The 13,661-nt window shown below is 43.7% G+C and overlaps 1 pseudogene; it reads left to right on the plus strand.

Annotated features, from left to right (window-relative positions):
- The first annotated feature begins 231 nt into the window (after nt 1-231).
- On the plus strand, nt 232-1,155 carry LOC104463982 (annotated as a pseudogene).
- The last annotated feature ends 12,506 nt before the right edge of the window (nt 1,156-13,661 follow it).

The following is a 13,661-nucleotide window of genomic DNA, read 5'->3' on the forward strand; positions in this document are numbered from 1 at the left end:
CCACCACCAACCGGCCTCCCCAGGCAGAAGATGGCTGAGCGCAGCCTCCCCGCGGGATGGAGGTAGCCAGCCCCCGGCAGAACCGGCGTGCGGGGAGGGCTTCTTCCCGGTGTGCTGGAAACCCTCCCGCGCCGCTGGTGGGACGGGCGGCTCTGGCTCCGTAGGCGCAGGAGGGGGTTGCTGCAGCTTCACCTTTCGTGCTCTCCGTGGTTGACTTCACCCGTCTTTCCTATGGCTGGGATGTACAGCTCTACTCTGAAGACCCTGGAGGATTTAACTTTGGACTCTGGTTATGGGGCAGGGGATTCCTGCCGCTCCCTTAGTCTCTCTTCTTCCAAGTCCAACTCCCAAGCCTTCACCTCTTCTCAGCACAGAGGCAACTGGTGGTACTACTCGGGCTCCATGAACAGTCGGAATAACAGCTGGGATACCGTGAACACCGTTCTGCCGGAAGACCCTGAGGTTGCAGATATCTTTTCCAAGTGTCCTAAGCTGCCGGATCTAGAGGAATACCCTTGGACTGATGAAGACATTGGAAAAATTCTCCGAAAAGGGAAGGGAGATGGCAATACCAGAAGCTTTTCTCAGGAAGCCGTCAGGCGGCTCTCGCAGTTACTGAGGCGCGTCCTGATCAGGGTCTCCAGGGAAGCCCAGCGGCTCAGCGTGATGCACTCCAAATGCACCCGGTTTGAGGTGCAGAGCGCTATCAAGCTCATCCAGAGCTGGTCGCTGTCGGAAAGCTGTGTCCTGGCGACTGTCAAGGCTCTGTCTCTGTACAGCATGAGTGCCGGAGATGGGCTGAGGAAAGGTAAATCAGCTCGGTGTGGCCTCACCTTTTCCGTGGGGAGGTTTTTCAGGTGGATGGTGGACACTAGGATCTCGGTGAGGATCCACGAATACGCAGCCATCTCTTTAACCGCTTGCATGGAAAACCTGGTAGAAGAGATTAAGGCTAGGGTTTTGGCAAGTCAGAGCCCGGATGGTGGAGGAGGAGAGGTCTCGGCTGAAATCCTGGAGATGGTTATCAACAACGATGCTGAGCTTTGGGGAGTGTTGCAACCTTACGAGCATCTCATCTGTGGGAAAAATGCCAATGGTAAGATCCAGCTTTTCCGATGGCCGATCTTCATACTAGCAAGCTTTACAGTAAAATAATTGATTTCTCTGGTCTTGGGATTTGGGGTTATTTTGGTTTTTCTTGTCATCTGGATTGCATCTTGGTCGTGGTTTGTGTGTGTGTAAAGCAGACGTGACGGTTTTACCAGGCAAGAGTGATCCTGCTTTATTCTGAAGGTGCACCAGCTGATAAAAGGCACAGAGGCTGTGGGAAACCAAGCCCTGTTGTCTGAACAAATGTCTCCTGACTTTCTACCAGGTGTTGTTTTGAGCATTTTTTACTATAACTGCTGTGTAAACATGCTTCTCTGTAACCATAAGATGAAACTTGCTTTACAAGCTGCTCTTCAGAAAATACCACTATTGTTTTTCAACAAAATTTACATTATAGTGAATATCTTGCAGTTTCATCTTAAAGATGCGATTCCCACATACAGCCTGGAGAGGGAAAACAACGTTAATTTTTTTTTTCTTTCTTTGCAGTAGTAAAATTCAGTTTCTGAGCAAAAACTTAATAACTACATGTTACTTAGGTTTCTTTCCAGTTTAGCAGAAACCTGCGCTGTAATTACACTCGTGCAATAAACAAGAGGTTGTGCTCAGCTTGCCAAAGAGAGTATGTAGGACGGTGCCTCAGTGATGAGAATAACATAGCATTAGGGTACGTACCTCTGTAATTTGTTTAGAAAGCAGACTTTCTGGACAGTTACGCAAATAAGCAGATAGAGGAATGTTGGCGTCTTCCTAAGACCGAGGAGCAATTTGAAAGGCTTAAGTCATGACGGTTCTGTTAAGAAGCTGTCCTGTTTATTTTGCATTGTCACGCTGAGCAGTACCATATTTTTCCATGGAAAACTTAGAGAAACGCTCAATTTGGAAAACTATTCTGTGCACCACACACAGTGTTGTGATTTTTGCTGGCCTCATCCTTACGGTCAGATCGTCCAGGCATCATAATACCTTTCTGATTTAACTCTTTATAAAACCAAGTGGCTTGGTTCTTTCCATAAGATAACCTCATAATGAGAGACAAGTGCAGGAGCAGATTTTATTTGTGGAAAAAAAATATACCTTAGGTGAATGTTAATAATGAAACACTTTGTTAGAGAAGGGCTGACTCAACTTCTGCTCCTTGGGTGCATTGATTTCCTGCAGTTATCCTGCAGCAAAGCGGCGACATGTTGGGTCAGCCTGGTTCATCCTGACAACGTTAAGTGGCACCGGTACAAGACATAACTGTAGGTTTAAAAGTCAAACATAGCCATCTACTTTTAAAACTGCGAACTCTTTAATGGGAGACTATGAAGAAATGGGGATGTCTTGGCGCTTGACATAATTCTTTGTGTACCGTGGGGACATTTGTCACCAGCTCCATCAAGAGGACTCGGTTCCTCCTCTTGTTCCTTATTCAGGGAAAATATTGTGATTCTGTAAAGTCAAACATGTGCTTTAGCTCTTCAGTGCTTCTGCCACACAGGTTCTGTGTGTAAAAAGCGTGCGCTTTTTTTTTTTTTTGAGAAATCTCCCCCTTGGAAAGATTGCAGTGGATGAATGGGAGCTGGTGTTCAATGGAAACATGAGTCGCTGTGCAGGGAAATGCTTATAAATATTCAAAGCACCAAATGGTCAGTTATGATAACGCTGGTCTGGTGTAATACCCAGCAGCCACTGGCCACCGACGGGCTGGCTTCTGTTGCCTCTTTTGTTGTTCTTGTCTCTCAGATCAATTGGGTCAATAATTGAATGCATTTCTTAAGTCTGAAAATTGAATACAACTGCACAAGAGGGTATCCTGCGATTTCCTGTGACAGTCTGTCACTAGTATTTTACCTGACACAAGTCAGTGAATTTTCCAAATGGCTTTTCTTGCAGTTGGAAGACCACAAATGGTTTTATATGGATGCAAAAAGCTTGAAATAACTTCTTTATTCTTTCTCCCTGTAGGAATTGTAAATGAGTAGCAGTCACATCCTTCTCCACAGTGCCTTCAAATAATCTCATGTTTTACATTAATTTAAAGCTGAGGTAGATCTAGTGGTAAAATAATTGGATTTATTCCAGTATAAGGAACAGAAAAGCTTGCTTTACTGTCTTTTTTTTTTTTTCTTTTATAGTAAGAACATTTTAATGGAGTACCTATAAATAGGGAACTTGGCATATGTTTGTTGGGTTTTGTTTTATAGCGCTGAGTTTGATGATAGAGGTAAAAAGCACTTAGAGGGTAAGTTCTAACTCCAGCCAAGCATTGCAATCTCTGGATGCAATCCATGGCAGCGTGCTATGCAGAAGATTGCACGGGATTATCATAATGGACCTTTCTGGCATTGTGATCTATTGAATACAATTTCCTTTATTAGATCAAGATAGCATGCTTCTTTGGAGTCTAAGAAGCAGTAAGTAAATACATAAATCTTGGTGGATTCTCAAGAGGCTGAGATTTAGGGCTGTATTTCTTCAGTGACTGATCTCCCATCAAAGACCATAGTCCCGTCGCTGTTCTTACGGCTTTGGAGGCTGGAAGCTCAATATTCTGCTTTGTAAGAAATGTCTGTTAATCGACACCTGGCGTGTGAAGGGTAAAGTTTAAAAGTCTGTAAATCCTGAAGGGGAATTTTAGTATTATTTTTAAATAAATAATAATGTGTGGATAATATATTTGCCCTTTCCATGAAGCTGTTCTTTAACCAACTCTTGCCTGTTGCTGTGTGACGTTTTCTATTAGTGTGAGTTCTGACTTCATGCTTGGGACTCGGTCTCTCTGCCTTGGAAGGAGGAATGTCATTGAGCTTGTGGCCATAAGGAGTTGTGTAGAGCTCTCTGGGTGTGTTAATGCCTCCAAGGGCGAAGCCTTTCCAGACAGGGTCTAGGTGGAATGTTGCAAAAATAATGCAATGCAAGTGGGAATGGCAGTGCAGCAAAAGCAGGAAAAACGGTGAGCAGCTACTGAGCAACATAGTGACTGGAAGGTATAAAAAAATAGTCTTGTAAATTGGAATATATGTGTTATTTTCAAATCTTAATTAGATGGAGATAGATGACGTGAATGGGTTTGATGTAACTAAAGTAGAGAATGCATTGGGTAGTTTCACTAATTTGAGACTAAAATATTTTTTGGGAGACAAGGAGAAATATAAAGTTTCCTTGGAAATGTGATTCTTTTACTTGATGTTCCTGTGTTTGACTGGTCCGTGGGTCATTAGGATCTGAACTGTCAGCGCTGCAAATACGTTTTGCTATTATTGCCCTATTAACTACAGCACTTGGGTTGTGCTGAACGATCTGGTTATTGCCGAACGCTCCAGCGCCAGCCAATACACCTGCTGTGCTATTTAATGCATCAGCACATCCTGGTGTTCTGGGGATATAAGTGGTGACAGATGTTGTTGCAAAAAAAAGAAAAAAAAAAAGAGGGGGGGAGGAATTTAACGTGGTAACACAGTTTCTTCACGTTCCTCTTAGCCCAACGCTTGAAGTTCTCTGTGGATGGACTAATCCACTAATTAGCCTGTTGCTTTGCTCCGCTGATGAGTGGTAGAAACAGAGTCTGAAATAAGCTCTACTGGTGTCTTGAGACTTTTTTCACAGCGAGAGGTTGAGGGGAAACATGTGTAACCTTCCCTCGTAGTGGGGGGGAGTGATTTGGACTCAATAAAATTAGACCAGGGAAGAGTTTTCTTCTCTCTGATACTAAACGTGGCAGCACACCCTGCCAGGCACCAAGCATGGACTTTGGATTTAGTGTCACTTACTAACCCTGTTTCCTTCTATATTTCTCACTGCACTGCAATTATAGCTGATTTTAACATTGAGGATTTTTTGGAGCTGTGCCATTATTATAATTCTTTTTTATAGTTATCAAAATGGTCTGGGATAACTTTTTTAAATTTCAGTGTAGTTGTGATACTGTACTGAAATCCAGCAGGAAAAAAAAAGACTTTTCAATAAATAGAATGTCCTTTTGTTATCTGAACTAAACAAACTGTTATGCCAGTAAAGAGCCTCATCTATTTTAATAAACTATCAGCTTCATGACTATTCAGGAAAAACCTGCGGGCTGGAAGGGGTGCGTTTGGGGGCAGAGAGCTGCAAATGCAATCAAGAGGCTCAGCTGAGGAGAGGTACAAGGCTAGTAGAGGAGTACCACAGGTGGTTTGCAAATCATTGCAAAAATCAAACCAACACTTCTGTCTTTTGTGTCATCAACTCTGAAGCAGCAGTTTGCAGCAGCGTTGCTTACTGGGAATTCCTGGGGAGGAATCGGATAGACCTACGTGCAGGTTTCCATGGTAGGTGAGCTGGTCGTAGCGATGATCCGATGTGAACTCTGGCTTTGTTCACCTCTGTACCAGTGTACCCCCAGCATACCTGCTGTGCCTCTACTCCTACGCATTCGACAACTTGGATTTATACCCACAAACCCACAGGGACAAATTCTTTAAGCCTAAATGTTCGTGCGTGTACGTACACGCTCACCTCTCCTACCAACGCAAACCGCTGGATGCACCATTAGAAACACAGACATCTGCAGATAGCATCTTGCTTGTGTGCAAGGGTAGTTCAATTAAAGCTAGAATACCTTTTTTTCCCCCCCCCTTGTAGTGGGTTTTATGTGTGTATATATATTTCATTGAGTGCTAGTGAAGCACTACTTCCTTACTGAATTTTTGGAAATGAATCCTTCCCATTGCTGATGTTACACCATGGCAATGAAGCTCCAGTCCTTTCAGTTCTGTTGGTTTCTCTCTCATTTTGCGCTCAGTCAGTGCTAAGCTTTACAAGTCAATATATGTGGTCCTTATTTATGAGCGTTTACACGTCGTTACAGGCTCAGGGGTCCTGCTGGACATTAAGAAGAACCTCTCTCATTGACTAAGTTCTACTCCACCAGTACGCAACGTAAGAAAATGTCCATTTGCTCACATTGAACTATGAGGATTCAGGCTGATGGACAAAAGAGTAACAATTCCTGATGCTGCTCTTGTTTTAATGGGATTAATTTACGTGTTATTTTGAACATAGGTGCCTAAGATGACATTTGATTAAATCTGAGCAAGCCTGAGGCAATGGTAAAACCAGTACCAGTGCTTTCTTAACTTACAAACTGGGACAAAAATATTTGAAGAGAACTCCCATTCCTTCCCATACAGAGTAAGAGCTACATTTAAAAAAAAAAATAATTCTGGACCTTGTTGAGAGCATCTAAGTCAATTTAAGGATTCCAAGTTGTACCTTTATGAGTGAGGAGAGCCTTTCAAATGGAGTCTCGTGTTGGCAGCCCAGGTCTGACCGAAGGAAAGCAGCAGCAGAAAGAGGAAAGGATGCACAAAGGCTGAAGGGTTTGTTCCTTGCATCCAGACTTGCCTTCTGACTTTGGTCACAAACCAAGCTGGGGCTGTGAGCTGGTTCCTTGGGAAACTCTGGGCTCCAGCAGGTGCGAGATGCTGAGGTTGGCATCTCGAGGGACAGGCCAGCTGTGGGCAGGGCATGGCTGAGGGCTGTTGGCCAAGCTGTAATTAGTGGCTGTTTGCAGCCTGCCAGGGTGGTGGGAGCAGCTTTGGTGAGCGTGGAGTATGTGGGATGGAATGAATAGGGTGAAGGTGACTTCTCAGGAAGGGTTTGCTGCAAGTGCCGCCGTCTTCAGGAGTAGAAACAAGGATCGGTCCTTTTAAATTTAAATGGAATTCCGAGCTATAAAATCCTTGTCTCGTAAAACCCACTTGCTTGTGTGTTACTTGCCGATGAAAGTCCCTTCGAATCGTAACCTTCCTCCTCACCTGCTCCAAACCTGATGCTTAACGATGTGATTTCCTTCGCTGCAGTCGAGCTGATGTGTTTGGTGCTGGTCCTCCAGGAGGCAGTTGTTTGGATTTGTCCTCGCTGTGATCTGAACACGAAACACGTCTTTGAAATAGGCGTTCAGCCAAGCTGAGGTGGTGGAGTGGAACCTGCGAGACCCACGGAACCAGGTCCGCGGGGCTGCTGCGAGTGTGCTTCCCTTCTTCCCTTGGCCAGCAGAGACTCTCTGGTGCTCGTTGAGTGGGTTTGACCCAGACAAGTCATGGGTTAGTTGTAAGCCCGAGCACTTGTCTGACTTGTTCTGGTTGTTTAATTATTACTCCTGGATTGTTTCTTTCTCAGAACTTGTTTGATGCTCGCCAGGCTACTTAACCCGCTTCACGTCTGGTTACTGGGGGATGCTGCAAGGATTCATTGACTCATCTGTGTCGAGTGCTTTGGGGCTGTGGAGTGGTAGGGGTGGGAGAAGGCAAAGCATCTCCTTAATCATCTGAAGGGTCAGTGTACAGCGTTCGCGTATTTTACGTGGGGATTTCTCTCTCTGGTAACAATGCTGTCTTGCGGTGAGAATGTGCATCTCCGCTTGTTTGCTCACCTTGTGCACAGGTATCAAGTCAGTTATGTGACGAGCTGTCTGGTAGGTCTGTGAAATTGAAATCTAAACCCTGATTATTTCTTTAATTATTATTATTTTATTACAAGAAAAATTTAGAAGAAAGCTAGAGAGGCTTCCAAGTGACCAAAGTGATGCTTTTTGTAGTGTTACAGTACCAGCAGGAGGCTGCATTTGGCTCTCCCTATCAAAAAAAATGAAAGTCTTGAAATAAGCAAAAAAGAGGAAAACTGGAAAATGTGCTTAAGCGATTGCTGCAGTTTTTGTGTAGCGACACCAAAATGCTCGAGACAATTAAGGGTATTTGTGGTATCATCATGGGACAGAGACTAAGAACTGAAGGCAAATAAACATTTCAGACCAGCTTCTCAGTTCATGCGTGGAGATTTATAACAGCTGATAAATATGCTGTGGGGCTCTGCTGGATCAAAGTGAATGTTGTTTATGACATTTCAGGGATGAGAGGAAAAGAACACTACAGAAGACATAATCTGCTTGTCCCATTCTTTAGTGTTTATAGTATTCGAGTCCATGCTGGATACTTCTGTTACTTTCATTTCTAGCCCAATCTGCAGGCTGCTGCCTGGATCCTGGAGAATAAAGAAGAAAATACGTCTGCGTGTTTATGCTGGGACGTATACATTAAAAAGATAAACATGCAGAGCCATAATTATCTATTATTTTCTTGCCCCTATATGGCTCTGGTTTTTTTCCTGATTAATTCCCAGATGACAGTGAATAGATTTTCTTCTAATATTTACATTTTATTGTTTGTGAAGAAAACACACTCCTCTGTCAGCTGAAGGGCAAGAGTTGAATATTGGAAAGTTGAAATATTGGCCAGTTTTCATATGCTTTCTTCAAATGGTTTTGGATTTTTGTTGTTTTAGTAGAAGCTAGTGGAAGTCAATTTCTTATTTGCTATTTTTTTTAATGACTGTCCAGTACTCCATGCAGCACAGACTCGTGTCAAAACCAGTAGAAAGCAAAAACCAAAAAAACCACAAAAAAAAAAAAAACAACCCCAACCCCAACCAAACAAAAAAACCCCCCAGTTTTTCTGGTTGTTTTTATTTCACTCATTTTGAAATTTGATTCACCCTCCAGTTTTTCTGGTTGCTTTTATTTCACTCATTTTGAAATTTGATTCCACTTGGATGATCTGCTGATGGTCCTGCAGCCTCTTCCGACCAGGAATAGTGTCTCAGCCTTCCCTGATGGTGATGGAGCCGCGTAGGATGCTGCTGTGGCTTGTGAGGAGCGGGGACGTGAGCACGGGTGCTGTTCCCCCTCTGTGGACCGTCCCGCTGGAGTATTGTCTTTTTGGAGTCTTTTAAGGCGTGCTGAGTTCGGGAAGAATTGGTCATGCCAGCCATGAGAGACTTTACTGGACTAGTGCACGCTGTCGCCTTGTCCTCCGAAGGGCTCCCCTGTTTCTCCATCACGGAGGGTTGAGAGGTTTCCTTTTTCTTTTTAATTTTTTTGTGCAATTTTCCTGAGATAATACCACCGGTATAACCAAAACTTTAGGCATGTGTATATGTTGTAATAACGTAAGAGATAATACATAATGAAACGTATTTCCCCTGTGGGGGTGGGTATAATTTCTGGCTAATCGCACGTTGAATTCCTGCTCTTGGGTTTGAGTGTTACCTTCCCTCTGCCCCCTTACCCTGTGCTCCGCTCGCACTGGCGGTTTTGTTTAGTCTAGAGATCAGAAAAATCACCCCAGTTTTATTATGGTTTCTGGTACTTCTAAGTTGTTATATCAAGTTTATAAGGTGTCTTTGTGTATTTTCACTGAAGTGATTGTTTAACTTAGAGCGGAGGGAAGAAGATGGAAACTATAATAGCAGCAACCAAGGCACATCATCTTTATTAGTTGTTTTTAATAAACCATTTCATTTGACTGTCAATATATGAAGACTTCTAAAACTTGTCTATGGGCTCTTTTTTTTTTTTTTTTTTTTTTTTTTTTTTTTTTCCTTTTTTTCCCCAGGAAGTGTTATGAAAAGTTCTCTTCTGCCTTGGCAGCATACATGTAAATTGTGGCTTGAGCGAGCATCAGTTTTGTTTGAACTGATACTCGAGGGTGATGACAGTAAGATCATCAACTAGGAAATTTGTCAGAATTGTTGTCAATGAACTGCTGCTGAAAGCAAGCTCAGAATCCGTGCGAGAAGGGCTGCTTACCTTAAAGTTTTTAGTCTTGCTGGAGCCAAGGCATGATTTCCATCAGCTTTAGTGGGGTTTTGAGCGGGATCCGGAGTAGGTTTGTGAATCTCTTAGTTCTGAATAATGCTTCTACCTGCTGTGGTGTAAGCAGGAGGAGAGAAAGTAAATAAAATGGATTACAGTTGTGAAATAGACTCGAGGGGGGAAAAATATTTATTGACCAGTGCTGAGAGCTCAGAGATTTTCATTATGGAATAAAGCGGTGGTTTTGGGATTTTGGTCTGCGATTCCTTACGATAGCAAGGGAATGGTTTTGCTTATCAGGACAGAGTGGATTCCTTCTGCAGCAGCAGTTCTTCCGCTGAAATCACTGGGATTGAGGCCACGTGTTTGTCTGAGGTAGTTGGGTTTTAGTGCTTTGTAATAAACTTCAGGGCTTTACACCTCCAGGTGGGAGAAGCTTTGATGTGACCGTTCGTTCCGGGGAAACCTGGATGGCCTGACCTGTGTGCTGGGGGCAGGGGGGATTCGGAGCATCTCTACCCTGGGGTGGTTCTGTAGCCGCCCCGGTGAGCGCGATGCGGGTGACTGGTGTGTTCTTGTCAATATTATTCCTTGAAAAAACGTGTGTCCTTCCCCCCGCTGAGCCCCCCAGCCCCGTTCTCTTGGGGCAGTGCCAGATGCAGAGTCTCTTGCTAAAGCCACGCGAAGCAGATCCATACTTAATGCTACATTTCCTGATGGAAAACAACCCTGGATTTTTTTCCGTCACCTTTTCCCTGTGTTTGTAATCTTGGGTCTCGTATTTTTGTTGCAGACGTGGACACGCAGCTTTCACCACAGGTTATTTCGTGGGATGCTGTATGTGCTGCACATCAATCAATGTGGGGAAGGGATGGTTTTGCTTCGTTTTGAAACAGCCCTAGTGACTCGTGCCCTGCTGGAACGGAGTGATAAAACTCTGAATTTTCTTCTACCTTGACAGCAGCTCAGAATATCATTTTTCCTTTTATAGTATGATGAGGTATATGGAAGGCTGGGTGATTGTGGGTTTTTATGTTCACTGCAGAAGGCAAGCACAATTTATAAATGAAAATGAATATAATTTATTAGCATGTAGGTAACTCTTGCCGTATAGCCAAGACTTAGATAATGCCTGTGCGATGGAAGAAGATACTCAGTTGGCACAGGGCATCTGGCTTGCCACCATCTGCAAAGCCCGCGCTCCAATTTTCTGCTGTTGCCATGGGCTGCAGACTCAGACAGGAAATCATGGTAGGATGGGAAAGGCTCCAAAATATACACAGCTAGTCTAAGGTTTGCAGTTAAAAGAGAGTCAGAGAACAGGCTATCTGTTCTGCCGAACAGGCAGCGCAAAGTAAAACCGGCTCGTGGGTGTGCGTGTGCGCGTGCAGTTTAAATGGTTTTTTTTGTGTTTTATATGCTCATTTTTTAAAAGCTTGAATTTTTTCCGTGTAAAGTAATGTGTATAACTTCAAATGATCCATTTATACACGAGGGCACTGATTCAACCTTTGCTTAATTGGACACGCTGGTCTGCAAGAAGAGAAAATCAGCGGAGAATCCCACCCCGGGCACGCGTGAAGGAACCCCACGGAGTTTCATCTCGGTGGGTCCAACAACACAGCCAGCCCCATACCTCCACTTCTCCCCCTGGATTTACCACCTCTTTGGGGTTTGGTTTTGTTTGTAGGGAAGAAGCCCTGGGTTCTGTGTACTAGTCAAACCTGCAGAGCTGGGGGTGTAGCCGTAGGAGGCTCCGTGTTTGCTTTCCAGCGCTGGGCGGACCGCAGGATCGGAGTTATCGATGGATTTTCTTTAAAGGTTGAAACAGAGAATGCAGGGGTGACTTGCTTTGGAGAGCAAACAGTTTTCTCATCTGTCAGTGAGACAGTAAGCATCGTAATCTACAAGTGATGAACTGCCCAGTGGTCTAAAGAACAGTGTGCAACTGGTCAGTTTATTCTCTCCCATCATCCATCAACGGAGCATAATTTCTCCATCCATTGCTAATTTAATCTTTGTCTAGAAGATGCTTCTTAACTGAAAAATAACAACAAAACAACACCAAGCGTCATGCTAGTGACACGTTGTAGACTGGCAGGGTAGGACCTCAGCAAACTTCTTGTGGCAACAACCTGAAATAAATTTTTTTCTCCCAGTCCCATCAGTGGTTTTTAGTTCTGGCTGAAGGGAGCCGTACAAGAGGGTGGTTTGTTCTCCAGGCATTTTCCAACCGTAGCTTTTATTTGGCCGTAAGAACTGCTTCCTGGCTGCCTTAGGTGGCTATGTGGTCCCTTTTCAGCTGCATGAAGAGTGGAACTGAGCAGGAGTAAGGTGAGGTCTGCCTGTGACAGTGCCAAATATTGCTGGGTGCAGTGGTGATGTATCTGCCAAGAATGAGACTGAAGCTCCCAATTAATCCCATTTAGAAATCAAATAACTCAGGTAGCATTTAACCCTGGGGCTGGGATCAGGGAATGAGGCAGTCTGTTTCGTGACCCTGTATCTTCCAGCAACTGGTGCTTTTTTTGGGTGTAATATAATCTCAAAGGCACTTGCTGATTTTTTCTTTTTTATTTTCAATAAAATCTGACTGGAGAGAATTTTCAAATTGCGAACTGTCTCAGCCAAGCCATCTGCCTGAGTCTTCGGCAGCGCATTGTATTTCTGAAAAGCGTTCTAGCAAAATATCCTCATTCTGAAAAGTTCGAGTCTCCATGAAAAGAGGTGATCCAAAAAGCTGCTGATGATTTCCACGTGAACACTGCCAAGTATTTCTCTGATGAGAGTACATAACAAAGAAGTGCTGGAGCGATTGAGTAAGGCTGATTTGAACAATCTGTTGTGGGTTATGGCTCCTCCTGATATCCCACAATGGTGGGAAGCTACTGTCACTTGTATTTTCAGCCTGTGCTTTGTGTCAAGGTACAAGATCTTTTGTTGTCGAGTCCCTTGAGCCAGTTGCGGAGGGACATACGATATTTCGTGCCTAAAAATATTCATGAAGCTTGCATGGGCTAGCTTTAGAAGGTGACAGAGAAGTGGTGTTTGATTTTTCTTCATCAGGGATCGATAGACAAATTCTAATTTGACTTTTGGGTGAATATGCGTTATGAATGGGTCACCTGCCTAACCTTGCTATTTTCTGAGCTGTTACTAAGGAGTTTGCTCAGCGAGTATCTGTAAAAATGTATGTTTTTCACTGTATAGGACTGGTTCATCTGAGGACGCTTTTCTGTTGTTCTGGGACAACAGGTTACTCTCTGTGCTTGTGATGTGATGAACAACATGAGCTTTAAGAGACTCGTGTGGGAGTGATTTCTTCTCCTTGTTGTGATTTGCTGTTGAAGAGAAATGAGGCAGTTTATATAAAGCAGCTGCTTATTTTGGAACAAAATCAGGATAACACATTAAAGAACCCATTAATCACTTAGCTTGACCTTAAGTTATTATTTAAAAAAAAACTTTCTTGCATCTATTGTTCGTTTCAGAGTGCCAGGGATGCTAAGAAATCTGTTATCTATTTGGATCCACAGGTTAAGAACATTGAATTAAGTTTTAAAAACCAAAACGGATTAGTGTTGAAACGTTGGCTTTCCTTTTGCTCGTCTTTATACAGCCGCCTTCTACTCCTAAATACCTACACAAATAACGAACTGCTGCGAACTCTCATCTTATTCCAGAGCTGCCATGTGTGGATTTTTGTCCTGGGATAGCGGCTGCTTCTCTCTGTTCGGTCCTTGCCAGCACAGCAGCCCTCACCTTCCTGCAGGTCTTTCAGGAGGGAGGGGGGGAAAAAGAAACAAACCCACTTCTCCATCTCCCCTCAAAAACCCCAACTCTCATTTACAAGAGATCCCATTCTGTATTTCGACTCTGAGGTTCCTTGGTGCAGTGTATTTTTTATATATCCCGTGTAGTTGTAACGGTATCGGAA

The sequence above is a fragment of the Pterocles gutturalis genome, unplaced genomic scaffold (assembly GCF_000699245.1).
Source record: "Pterocles gutturalis isolate BGI_N339 unplaced genomic scaffold, ASM69924v1 scaffold30348, whole genome shotgun sequence".
Taxonomy (NCBI): domain Eukaryota; kingdom Metazoa; phylum Chordata; class Aves; order Pterocliformes; family Pteroclidae; genus Pterocles; species Pterocles gutturalis.